This window comes from Mobula hypostoma, chromosome 23 (genome assembly GCF_963921235.1).
Source record: "Mobula hypostoma chromosome 23, sMobHyp1.1, whole genome shotgun sequence".
NCBI classification, from domain to species: domain Eukaryota; kingdom Metazoa; phylum Chordata; class Chondrichthyes; order Myliobatiformes; family Myliobatidae; genus Mobula; species Mobula hypostoma.
The window spans coordinates 35938485-35951408 of NC_086119.1; the positions used below are offsets into that span (position 1 = coordinate 35938485).

General features: G+C 42.0%; 1 protein-coding gene across 2 annotated transcripts in view; it reads right to left on the reverse strand.

The window, feature by feature from the left end:
- Window positions 1-5861, reverse strand: part of nf2b (NF2, moesin-ezrin-radixin like (MERLIN) tumor suppressor b) — a 60717-nt gene extending 54856 nt beyond the window's left edge. For both annotated transcript variants that reach the window (XM_063031963.1, XM_063031964.1), the window contains exon 1: window positions 5560-5861. The gene's annotated coding sequence lies outside the window, so the exon portion shown is untranslated. The remainder of the gene's footprint in view (window positions 1-5559) is intronic.
- Between the last annotated feature and the right edge of the window lie 7063 nt (window positions 5862-12924).

The window sequence follows — 12924 nt, forward strand, 5'->3', positions numbered from 1 at the left end:
TTGTAATGTTTCTGCATGTTAGACAGAGGTTCGACATGAGCCCCCAGAGGGAGAGGAACACTGTCCCTCTGTTGTGTGTGGCTCCAAACTTCTCGCCGGCTGAGTTCAAACAAATAAATTAGTGAAAAGGATAAAATAAAGAACTGTTTGTGGTGTGGTTATTGGTCCGGCGAACTTAAGTTTACAATGGAACACAGAGATGGGCTGTGAAGTGGCAGATGGAGTTCAACTCAGGAAAATGTGAAGTGATACACTTTGGAAGATCAAACTTGAAAGTAGAATTTAAGGTTAATAGCAGGAGGAAGAGGGATTTGGGGCGCAAGATCATTGTCACACAAACTGATTGGGTGGTTAAGGCAGCATATGGTATGCTAGCCTTCATTAGTCAGAGGATTGGTTTTCAAGAGCTGTGAGATTATGTTGCAGCTCTATAAAACTCTTGTTAGACCATGCTTGGAATATTGTGTTCAGTTCTGATCCCCTAATTATAGGAAAGATGTGGCAGCTTCAGAGAAGGTGCAGAGATTTACCAGGATGTTGCCCGGATTAGAGGACATTTCTTAAGCGGAAAGGTTGAGTTATCTGAAGCTTTTCTCTTTGGAGACAGAGGATGAGAAGTAACTTGATCAAGATATATTTGATTATGAAAGGCACAGATAGAGCATATAACCACCCAGGGTAGCAATTGCCAATACCAGAGGATATCAATTTAAGGCAAGTGGAGGAAAGTTAGGAGATGTCAAAGGTAGTTTTTTTTTAAATGCAGAGTGGTGGACGCCTGAAATTTACTTCCAGCGGTGGCACTAGAGGCTGATACAACAGGGACATTTAATAGACCCTTTGATAGGCACACGAGTGCAAGAAAAATGGAGGACTCTGGGCTATACAAGGAACGGTTAGATTGACCATGGAGTGGGTTTATATACAGTAGTGCGCAAAAGTCTTCAGCACCCTGTGATTTACATAAACGTTGATATAATTTTTTTAACCTTCTGCATTGGTGTTTCAGTAGAATAGTGCAAATTTTATATTTCCAAACATTCATTTTCCAAAAAAATTAAATGTTAGAGAATTTTTTGAATTTCATTAAAGTAAAGTAATAGACAACTTTACAAGCTTGATTACCTTGTAGGTCTATAGCCTAAAGCATGATTAAACAAAGAGAACAAATGGATGCTCATAATCAAAGACATAATGAGTTAAATGAACTAAACTGAATAACTGAAACTGAATCAAACTCGGCAAAGAATAATCAAACTAAAGGTTTAACCTACAAATCATAAATTCTTACACCATGGCAAAAGTGAACAGAGTAACAAGACACAAGGTGGTCTTCCTGTATTAGCAAGATTTCTCTCAGGCTGAAATTTTGCTGCAGCCAGAATGTGCTGCCTCAGTTCTTCTGAAAAAGCACAAAGAAACGGGCATAGTTGAGGACCAGAAATGCAGTGCTCAGCCACAGAAACTAACTGCAGCAGTTGAGACAAACTGACATCCCTTCTAAATCAGAAGTCCAGCACTTCAGCTTAAACTCACAAACCACTGGAACCCAAGTACACCCCTCCACTGTCTGAAGAAGTCTTGTCAAAAGTGGTCTTCAAGGAAAAGTTACTGCCGAAAATCTATTCCTCCCAAGCGGCAACAAAGCCAAGAGACTCACCTCCGCACTAAAACACAAGGACTCGGGTGCAGAACAATGGCAGGAAGTGCTCTCGACTGACAGTTCAACATTTGAAATTTTTAGCTCAAATAGGAGGCACTTTGTCCATAGAGGAGCTGGAGAGCACTGTGTGGATGAGTGTCTGCAGCCAACAGTGTATCACAGTGGAAGCTCCCTGCAGGTTTAGGGCTATATTTCTGCAAATGGAGTTGGTGATCTGCTCAGAGTTAATGTAATCCTCAATGCTGAGAAGTACAAGCAGATTCTCATCCATCAAGCAATACCAACAGGGAGGCATCTGATCCGTACCAACTTCATTCTGCAACAGGACAAGGACCCCAAGGTCATAAAGAACTACCTTCAGCAAAAAGAACAAGGAGCTATGCAGCAGGTTGCTTGGCCTCCACAGAGCCCTGATGTCAACATCATTGAGGCTGTCTGGGTTTACCCGGAGAGACAGAATCAAGCGAGACAGCCAAAGTCTGCAGAAGACTGAGGCAATTTCTCCAAGATGTTTAGAACAACCTACCAGCCAATTTTCTTGTAAAACTGCACAATAGTCTACCCAAGAGAATTGATGCAGTTTTAAAGGCAAACGGTGGTCACATCAAGTATTGATTTTAGTTATTTTACTGTTTACTGCTCTTTAAATTTTTGATAGAAACTTTTTCATTATTTTTGAAACATTTTTGCTTTACAGATTTTTTTCATACACGTGCCTAAGACTTTCGCACACAGTCCTATAGGTCAGCACAACATTATGGGCCAAAGGACCCATACTGTACTGTACTGTTCCATGTTCAGAAGTTTTCAAGTAAATTGCAGAGTATAAGTGTTAACACTTCACAGTTCTCAAATCTCTACTCCCGTAATCTGGGCCTCCCTTTTCTAGAAAGAGCTAAATTAGTCATTTCTCTATACAAAGGGAGTAAAGACTGGGCAATTATGCAGCTGTAGATTTTCCCGTAGTTTAACATAGCCCACAATAATCAAAGACAGAAGTGCAAGAAAAAAATAAAAACAAAGCATGGCAACACTCCAATATCCATTCTGACAAGACTGCAGTAAAAATAAGCAATGTTTTCATGAACAACAGTCTCTAGAGAATGGTTCAAAAAATCAAAAAAGCATCCAGTGAACAGCAGTTCTGAGTGTGAAAATGCCTTGTTAATGAAAGAGGTCAGAAGAGAATGGCTAGACTGGTTCAACCTACAGGAATACATTTGGATTACCTGAATCCAAACTGGTGAGACAATCTGAAAATGCTTCTCAATGGAAACCCCAAATAGTGAACCCAGTGATTTCAAAACTGCCTTCTTCTGTTCATATTCTCCCACAAAACACACATTAATTTCAAAACACATTTCAACACCTGAATACTGTTAATATCCTTAGAAAGGCAACACACACAAAGAACTGGAGGAACTCAACATGCCAGGCCCCATCTATGGAAAAAATGTACAATTGCTGTTTTGGGCTGAAACCCTTCAGCAGGACTGGAGAAAAAAAAGCAGAGTAGATTTAAAAACATGGTGGGAGGGGAGAGAGAAACAACAGGTGATAGGTGAAACCTGGAGGGGAAGGGATGAAGTAAAGAGCTGTGAAGGTGACTGGAGAAAGACAGAAGGCCATTGAAGAAAGAAAGAAAAAGGGAAGAAGCACCAGAGGGGGGGCGATGGGCGGGCAAGAAAATGAGGTGAGAGAGAGAAAAGGGGATGGGAAATGGATTAAGAGTAAGGGGGTTTGGGGGCATTACACAAAGTCTGAGAAATCAACGTTCATGCCATCAGGTTGGACGCTACCCAAAAGGAATACAAGGTGTTGTTCCTCCAACCTAAGCTTGGCCTCATCACGACAGTGGAGGCAGCCATGGATAGACATATCGGAATGGAATGGGAAGTGGAATTAAAATGGCCAGAAAAAGCGGCATCTCCCAGTGGCTACTCATTTTAATTCCACCTCCCATTCCCATGCCCGAAACGTCAATTGTACTTCTTCCTCCCATAGACGCTGCCTGGCCTGCTGAGTTCCTCCAGCATTTGGTGTGTGTTGCTCAGATTTCCAGCATCTGCAGATTTTCTCTTGTTTGTGATGCTTAGAATTTAACTGCCTTTTGAAGTCATTGCTGTTCTATCTAGAAATGAATGATGTTTTTATTTTTTTTAAAAAAGCAAAATACACTCCAAAAACACAGAAAGGTAAAAAAAAACACTATCTGAACAAGAATAAAAAGTTGAAAGGTTCTTGGGAGTCTTAGAACAAATGATCCATTAATGCAGTAAAAAACAGGAAAATAGTCAAAGCACTCAGCAAGTCAAACACTTGAAATATTGTTGCAGAACTTGGTTCAGGAGTTAAGTTAGTTAAACCAGAATAATTTTGAATAACAGTAAAAATGGTAAAATGCAAGTCAGTGGAAGACAAACTAAACAACAACTTTAAGGCTAAATGCAAATTAGTGTTTAATCCAGCAATCAATATTCAAAAAAGGTGCAAAGACTCAGAGTAACAAATACAATCTCCCACATAACATGGATGAGTGATTTCAGAAATATGGTTTCCAATACAGTTGGTTAACAAAATGGGAGAAATAAATACCAGAATATTACTTCCAATTATTAAAGAGTTACTGGGCTCAGGGCTGAGTGGGGGGCAATGTTTTAAAAGAGCAATAGAATAAATTTTGGGCTGATATCAATAAAAAGTTAGAAAGCTAGTAGATGGTTCACGGTGAATGCATTTCTATACCCACAGAGAATAATTGATTAGTGGTTTGAGAAATATATGCTGTAAACACAAGATTTTATGATTAATTAGGTTAAACCTAATAGCCCTCCTTCTCCATTTTTACGTATAGTGCGACGTGATTCTGCGGATGAATTTTCAGTGGGCCCACCGTTTGTCGGGGTCATCCATGGATGTTGTGTCCCCGCAAGCCAGGATTGTACGATATGGAGAGCAAAGCTGTCTCCACGCAGTTGATGAATCTGAAGGAATAGCAGAGATGGATACATTTTGGTACCAGTGGCGTCACAGATGTTTCCAGTCAGCGTTGAGCTGCCTTTGGGACTTCAGCTCCGAATTTTTCCTCAGGGTTTACTCCCAAAGTCTTCCCTATGAGTGGGTATTACAACAAGGCTGCTGAGATTTGAGATCCAAGTTTTCCTCCTCCAAGATGAGCTGCCAACCAAAGCTGACGAACCCCATTTGCCCAAAACGACTGATTTTAAAGCATCAGTAACCCTCCTTTGCCCTTTCTCCTGTCAGTACTAAGCCACACGTGAAGGCCAGGAGCTGGACTTGGTTGTCAGAGGCAATTTGAGACGCACACCATTGCGGGCATTTAATAGGTCGTGGGAGCTTATCACCATTACCACCCCCGGCTATGACAACCTTAAGGAACCTGTGGATGAATTGAGATGCAATAATAGTCTCCTTTTGAGAGACAAGTATGTTTGTCTTGTGTCCTTACAGATAAGCGAAGTCTTTACTTTTCATTTGTTACTTACGGATCGATAGAGGATAAAGTGAAGCGGGCGGGAAAGAAAATAAAGAAATGTGGACTTACTTAAAAGTTGGAAGGGTTAGGCTGCCTCTACCCTGTGATTTATTTCACAACAAAACAATCAATGGTTAAATGAAACAAAAGCGTTAGTTCTGCAAAAAAAAACTATAACATGTACATAATACCATTATCCCTAATTATAGATAGCAGAAAAATATCTGCGTTTAAAAACATAAGAAATCCTTCAAAAAAAAATCAAACATTCCGGAGGCCGAACTGTGCGTCCAATGCAAAATCTGAACAACAGTTTTCAAAAATAACCCACAGATATATGTGTTCTTTGAGTCGGTTCATCCTTAAATCTATGGCAGTTTGAATCGTGCCTGATACTCACGGACGTAGGAAGGCCCAGCCCGAGCCCCGGACTCGAGTGATAGCAAGTGCGTGCGAGGCGACACGGACACCAGCCTCAGACCGACAGCAGACCGCACAGAGATCCCAATAACCAGGCCATGACCTGATCCACAACGTTTAACTTTGTTGGCGATCTGTTTAAGCAGCCGGTCCAACAACACTGCGGGCTGGGTCGAAGGACGGCGAAACAGCGCTCCCCGACAGCGACGGCAGAGCGCGCCCTCCAGGTGGGATGAGCAACCCGCAGCGGAACGCCTCACAGTCCTCACCTGCCCACCCAACCCTCCAACGCAGCTAGCTCCCTCCTCCTCCTCCTCCTCCTCCTCCTCCTCCTCTCTTCCCAGCCCTGCCTTTCCCTCCAAAGGCAGTTGAAAGATGCAAAGTACATTGATTATCAAAGTATGTATGCAGTCTACAACCCCGAGATTCACCTTCCCACCGACAGCCGCGAAACAAAAAAATACCATGGCCCCCGTTCAAAGAAAAACAATCGCGCCACCAAAGCGCAAAAAAAGAATAATTCGCACAAAGAGGAAAAATGAGCGAAAGATGCACAATACAAAACACTAAATCATCGCACCAGTCCAGTCATATGCAATTCAATCTAGCACAATGTCGTTTGTTAACTTATGGTCTCAGAGCCCCAACAAAATAACAACAAAAAACAGCAACCAGAAGCACATCATAATGTGAACTAGATAGTCCAATCCATAAACTGCATCAATTAAACCCGACCCAAGAACCAGAACTCCAATTATATATTGGCGCGAAATTATGTCCAATATGGGCACATGCCCCGTCTCTTGCTTCCTGAAGTCAATTATCATTTCTATTGTCTTCTTACTTTGACATGGGTGTGTTAGGTTGAATGACTGTTTTCATCTTGTACAGCTTTATGAACATAGCATAATCTATTATCCACTTATTCATACAACACAGCCCACCCTTGTTCTGCATCCCTACAACACATCCACACCTTTACCTCTGTAAAACATGTTCAACAACACTCGAGGATGTTGTTTTCACACTGAGGATATTTTCTACTGTATTGTCCGTCTCTCCCAAAGAAAGTCAACAATTTTGCCCGTACTTAGCCAGAAATATCAAGTGCATGATCATCTTGACTCTTCCTACAGTTTCCTCCATTACAGAAACATGTCTTCAGTCCATATGATTCACTTCTATGATATGATCTTTTAACTAAGAGTACTAGATGTTGCAAAAACTACAGGACCAAGAAAATGTCCTGATTGCATTGTTAAAGATTTCTGCTCTAGAACATGTTATGTTTTTGTCTAAGATGTTCCAGTATAGTTCCAGTACTTATACCTCAACATTATGGAAAGTTCTTTGCATGTATCCTACTACAAGAAGCATGATTTGGCCGGCCGGTAGTTCAGTGGAATCGGCACTGGACTTTGAGGTGAATGGTCCCAGCTTTGAATCTGGCCAGCCCCTTGTATGCTTTCCATTGTGCCAGGTTGGGAATTGAGTTAGCAACTCATCCGTGTAAAAAACAGACAAGTGCTAAGGAAGTGACGTAGGTACCATCCAATGCACAAAAAGGAACAAGAAGCATGACAAATTTGCAGATGATACAAAGATTGGTGCAGAGGCAGGTAGTGTTGAGGAAACCAGTAGGATGCAGAAGGACTTAGACAGATTAGAAGAATGAGCAAGAAAGTGGCAAATTAAATACAATGTTGGAAAATGCATCGCCATGCATTTGGTAGTAGAAATAAATGTGCAGACTATTTTCTAAACGGAGAAAATCCAGGAATCCGAGATGCAGAGGGACTTGGGAGTCCTTGTGCAGAACACCTTGAAGGTTAACTTGCAGGTTGAGTTGGTGGTGAGGAAGGCAAATGCCATGTTAGCATTCATTTAAGAGGTCTAGAATACAAGAGCAAGGATGTGATGCTGAGGCTTTATAAGGCACTGGTGAGGCCTCACCTTGAGTATTGTGAACAGTTTTGGGCCCCTCATCTTAGAAAAGATGTGCTGGCATTGGAGATGGTCCAGAGGAGGTTCACAAGGATGATTCCAGGAATGAAAGGGTTATCATACGAGAAACATTTGATGGCTCTGGATCTATACTTGCTGGAATTCAGAAGGATGAGGGGGGGAATCTCATTGAAACCATTCGAACGTTGAAAGCCCTAGACAGAGTAGCTGTGCAAAGGATGTTTCCCATGGTGGGAGAGTCTAGGACAAGAGGGCACAGCCTCAGAATAGAGCGGCGCCCTTTCAAAACAGAGATGCCAAAGGGCATCTCTGCCAAGGGGTGGTGAATTTGTGGAATTTGTTCAGCCAAAGGGTGGTGAATTTGTGGAATTTGTTGCCACATGCAGCTGTGGAGGCCAGGTCGTTGGGTGTATTTAAGGCTGAGATCAATAGGTTCTTCATTGGATGTGCCGTCAAAGGTTACGGGGAGAAGGCCAGGAACTGGTGTTGAGGAGGAGATAGAAAAAAGGATCAGCCATGATTGAATGGCAGAGCAGACTCAATGGGCCAGGTGGCCTAATTCTGCTCCTATATCTTATGGTCTTAAATGTCTATTGATCAGTCTACTCTCAGTCATGATTAGAGTTATAAAATGTGTGATTGGCAATGTTATCAAGTCAACTTACCAATAACATGCTCAGTGACAGTCAATTTGGGTTTCTACATGATTCCACTGCTCTACACCTCCAGGCAAACCTGATCCAAACATGAACCAGGAGGCTGCATTCCAGAGATGAGACAGTCTGTTCTACACATCAATACACTAAGTGTAGCAACCTGCAGTGTTGGGAATCAAAATAGATGAACGTCAGAATGAAACCATCTGCTAGTTGATGTCATACCTGCTTTCACAGCTATGCCTACCAGTTAAACTCCCCTCACACTCTTCAACCCCAAGGCACAGCTCCCAATATCAGATTCCCTTACACCCGCTGCCTCTGTCCTCAGCCCACAATGAAGTTCTTTTTATGTCCTAGTTGTAGCACAACCTTCACTTCCACCAACTTAATTGCCTCCTGTTTGCCCACTGACCTAGCTTTATTGCTTTTGCTGTCAATTTTTCAACCTGCTTTCCCTTTCACATGGTTTGCCACCATCTGGTATGGAGGGACCACTGCACAGGATCAGAAGAAATCTGCAGAAAGTTGCAAATTTGGCCATCTCCATCATGGGTACTAGCATCCCCAGCATGAAGGACATCTTCAAAAATGCAGTATCCATCATTAAGTACCCCCCATCACCCAGTACATGCCTCTTCTCATTGCTGCCGGTGGAGGAGTCTGAAGACACATAATCGATATTTCAGGAACAGCTCCTTGCCCTCAGCAATCAGATTTCTGAATGGATAATGAACCCATGTATACTACCTCGCTATATATTTTTTCTTTTTTTGCCTCTTTTTGCAATACTTAATTTAATTATATGTATAGTGTATTTCTTATTGTAATATATATTTTAATTATGTTATGCAATGTACTGCTGCACAAAACAACACATTTCAAGACATATGCCAGTAATATTAAACCTGATTCTGACCTCTACTTCCTCACAAGCCATGCTCCTGATAGCTCGTCCCAATTTTTACAGATGCACCACAGAAAGCATCCTAATCAGATGCATCACAGTTTGTTATGGCAAATGAATGCAAAAAAAATTGCAATGCTGTGAACGCAGCTCAGTGCGTTACATAATCAAGTAATCCTTCCATTAAACTGCGGGATATATTTCTTGAGGAAAAACTGCATGACAATGGACGATACCAAGATTTAAGTTAATTTATCATGAGTAGATTGAAACCTTCAGTGAAATGTGTTGTTTGCATTAACAACCAATACACCAGAGGATGTGCTGGGGCAGACGGCAAAGTTTGCGCCTTCCAACTTTAAAGCCCCACGGAAAGCTCAAGATGCCATATGAATACAGTTGTAATTTATAGACTAGTTTCAAAGTTCAAAATAAATTTATTATCGAAGTACTTATATATCACCATATTTGTCTACCTTGAGATTCATTTTCTTGCATGCATTGACTGTGAAACAAAGAAAAAAATTTAAAAACTTACACACAAAGACTGACAACCAATGTGCAAAAGAAGACACTGTGCAAATAACTAAATTAAGAGAACATGAGTTGTCGAGTCCTTGAAAGCGAGTCCCCAGAGGTTGTGAAATCAGTTCAGAGTTGAGATTATCTATTTTAGTAAAGCACAAAGAAGCTTGAGAAAAAGCATTTTGTCTGCCTTTTTTATACCCTTTTGGACTCAAAACTAAGTTCAACAATTTTATTGAATTATCATTTCCAGTTTCTGAATTTAACATTCCCAGTTGTCACTGTTTATGTTTGAGATAACTATTCTGTTTCTCCTAGTTACACACCCTTCTGGTTTTTCACTAATCCCTTCTCCAGTTTCTTTCCTCCCACATTGTCTGGTCTTGCCTTGTGTTTTCATCTACATTTTCCACGCTATTTTAACTGTAATTTAAACATTTTGCAAGTTTAGCAAGTCTAACTTTAGCAAGTTCGGATGAAACACCAACTTTGTTTTGATTTCACAAGTTCTGAGAACAATAGCAGCATAGACAACAATAGTTGTGTTGTCAGCAAATTTATAGATGGCATTTGAGCTGTGCCTAGCCACACAGTCACAGACAGCCCACCTCTCCCGGAAGTTCCGGGAGTCTCCGGCATACTAACAGTGGCTCCCTGATGCCTGCACATTATATACAATATCACGGAAATCAATTTTTTTGAGAGTGAGCGAGAGAAAAGCAAGAGAGAGAGAGAGAGAGCGAGAGCACGCCATGGCAGAGTGTTCTGAAAAAAGAAAATATAAAATGTACAACACCCCAAACTAATGCCCCACCTCCCCCTCGTACACCATCCGTTATTTATTTATACACACACATTCTTTATTTCTCTCTCCTTCTCCCTCTGTCCCTCTGACTATACCCCTTGCCCATCCTCTGGGGTTTCCCCCCTCTCCCTTTTCTTTCTCCCTGGGCCTCCTGTCCCATGATCCTCTCATATCCCCTTTGCCAATCACCTGTCCAGCTCTTGGCTCCATCCCTCCCCCTCCTGTCTTCTCCTATCATTTTGGATCTCCCCCTCCCCCTCCCACTTTCAAATCTCTTACTAGCTCTTCCTTCAGTTGGTCCTGACGAAGGGTCTCAGCCCGAAACATCGACTGTACCTTTTCCTAGAGATGCTGCCTGGCCTGCAGCGTTCACCAGCAACTTTGATGTGTGTTGCTTGAATTTCCAGCATCTGCAGAATTCCTCGTGTTTGCGTTTTTAAAAAGACATGTTGAGGTGAATTTAACGGGTGTCATTCATTCATTAGCATAGCTAACATTATTTAAACTAGCTGGCTAGCTGCTAAGGAGCAACTCTATTGCAGACATCCCACCTCTCTCAGAGGTTCCGGGAGTCTCCCGCAAATTGATGGTGCTACCTCCCTGAAATGAGTTTTTGCGAGGGGGGGATGTCTGCAGTCGTGGTTTTAGAGAGAGTGGAGCAGTGGGCTAGGTACATATCCTTGAGGTGCGTCAGTGTTATTATCAGCGGGGTGGCTGTGTTATTTCCAACCCACAGACTGTGGTCTTCCAATGAGAAAGTCAAGGATCCAGTTGCATAGGGAGGTACAAAGCCCCACGTTTTGGAGCTTGATGTACTTGTGTCTTGAGGTGATCTGTATGCATGACATGCTTCTCAGTGTATCTTGATATATGTGCCAATATCAAAGAATCGGAGACACAAGAAAATGGAGATGCTGGAACCTGGAGCAACACAAGAAAGCACTGGAGGAACTCAGCAGATCAGGCAGCATTTATGGAGGGAAATGGATAATCAATATCAAAGTAAAAGTGAATTTATTTTCAAAGTACATTTTTGTCAGCGTATTCCATGTTGTGATTTATTTCCTTGCAGATATTTACATACAATAGGGTAATAGCTGTTGCTGAATCTAATGGTGTGGGATCTAAGACTCCTTTATCTCCTACCCGATGGTTGTAGTGAGAACAGATCATAGCCTGGACGTTGGCGGTCCTTGATGACGGATGCTGCTATCTTGTGGCCTGTGATGGACTGGGCTTTATCCACCACTTTCTGTAGACTTTTCCGTTCCTGGGCATTGGTGTTTCAGTACTAGGCCATGATGCAACTGGTCAGGATACTCTCTGTTGTGCATCTGTAGACATTTGTCAAAGTTTTAGATAATATGTCAAATCCACATGGAATTCTTAAAAAAGTCTTTGAGATAGCACTTATGTGCTGGTCCCAGGACAGATCCTCTGAAGGAATTTTAAAAGTTTCTGGCCCTCTCCACCTCCGATACCCTGATGAGGACTGGCTCATGGACCTCCAGCTTCTTCCTTTTGTAGTCAATTATCAGGTATTTGGTATTGTTGACATTGACTGAGAGGTTGCTGTTGTACAGCATTCAACCAGATTTCAATCTCCCTCCTATATGCCAATTGATCACCACCTTTGATTCAATAAACAACACCAATGCCCAATCTTCCTCAGTTATTTTGTGTGTGGGGGGGGAGGGTATTTGGGGGTTGATGATCATGCTGCATTTATTTTCTTTTTTGGTTTCATGGGGCTATCTGGAGAAGAAGAATTTCAGAGTTGTATACTTTGATAATAAATGAACCTTTGATGTCATCAGCAAACTTAAATATGGCATTGGAGCTGTACTTAGTCACACAAACAGTCATAGTCATACTTTATTGATCCTGGGGGAAATTGGTTTTCATTACAGTTGCAACACAAATAATAAATAGTAATAGAACCATAAATAGTTAAATAGTAATGTGTAAATTATGCCAGTAAATTATGAAATAAGTCCAGGACCAGCCTATTGGCTCAGGGTGTCTGACCCTCCAAGGGAGGAGTTGTAAAGTTTGACGGCCACAGGCAGGAATGACTTCCTATTACGCGCTGTGCTGCATCTCAGTGGAATGAGTCTCTGGCTGAATGTACTCCTGTGCCCACCCAGTACATTATGTAGTGGATGGGAGACATTGACCAAGATGGCATGCAACTTAGACAGCATCCTCTTTTCAGACACCACCGTGAGAGAGTCCAGTTCCATCCCCACAACATCACTGGCCTTACGAATGAGTTTGTTGATTCTGTTGGTGTCTGCTACCCTCAGCCTGCTGCCCCAGCACACAACGCAAACATGATAGCACTGGCCACCACAGACTCATAGAACATCCTCAGCATCGTCCGGCAGATGTTAAAGGACCTCAGTCTCCTCAGGAAATAGAGACAGCTCTGTTCCTACTTGTAGACAGCCTCAGTGTTCTTTGACCAGTCCAGTTTATTGTCAATTC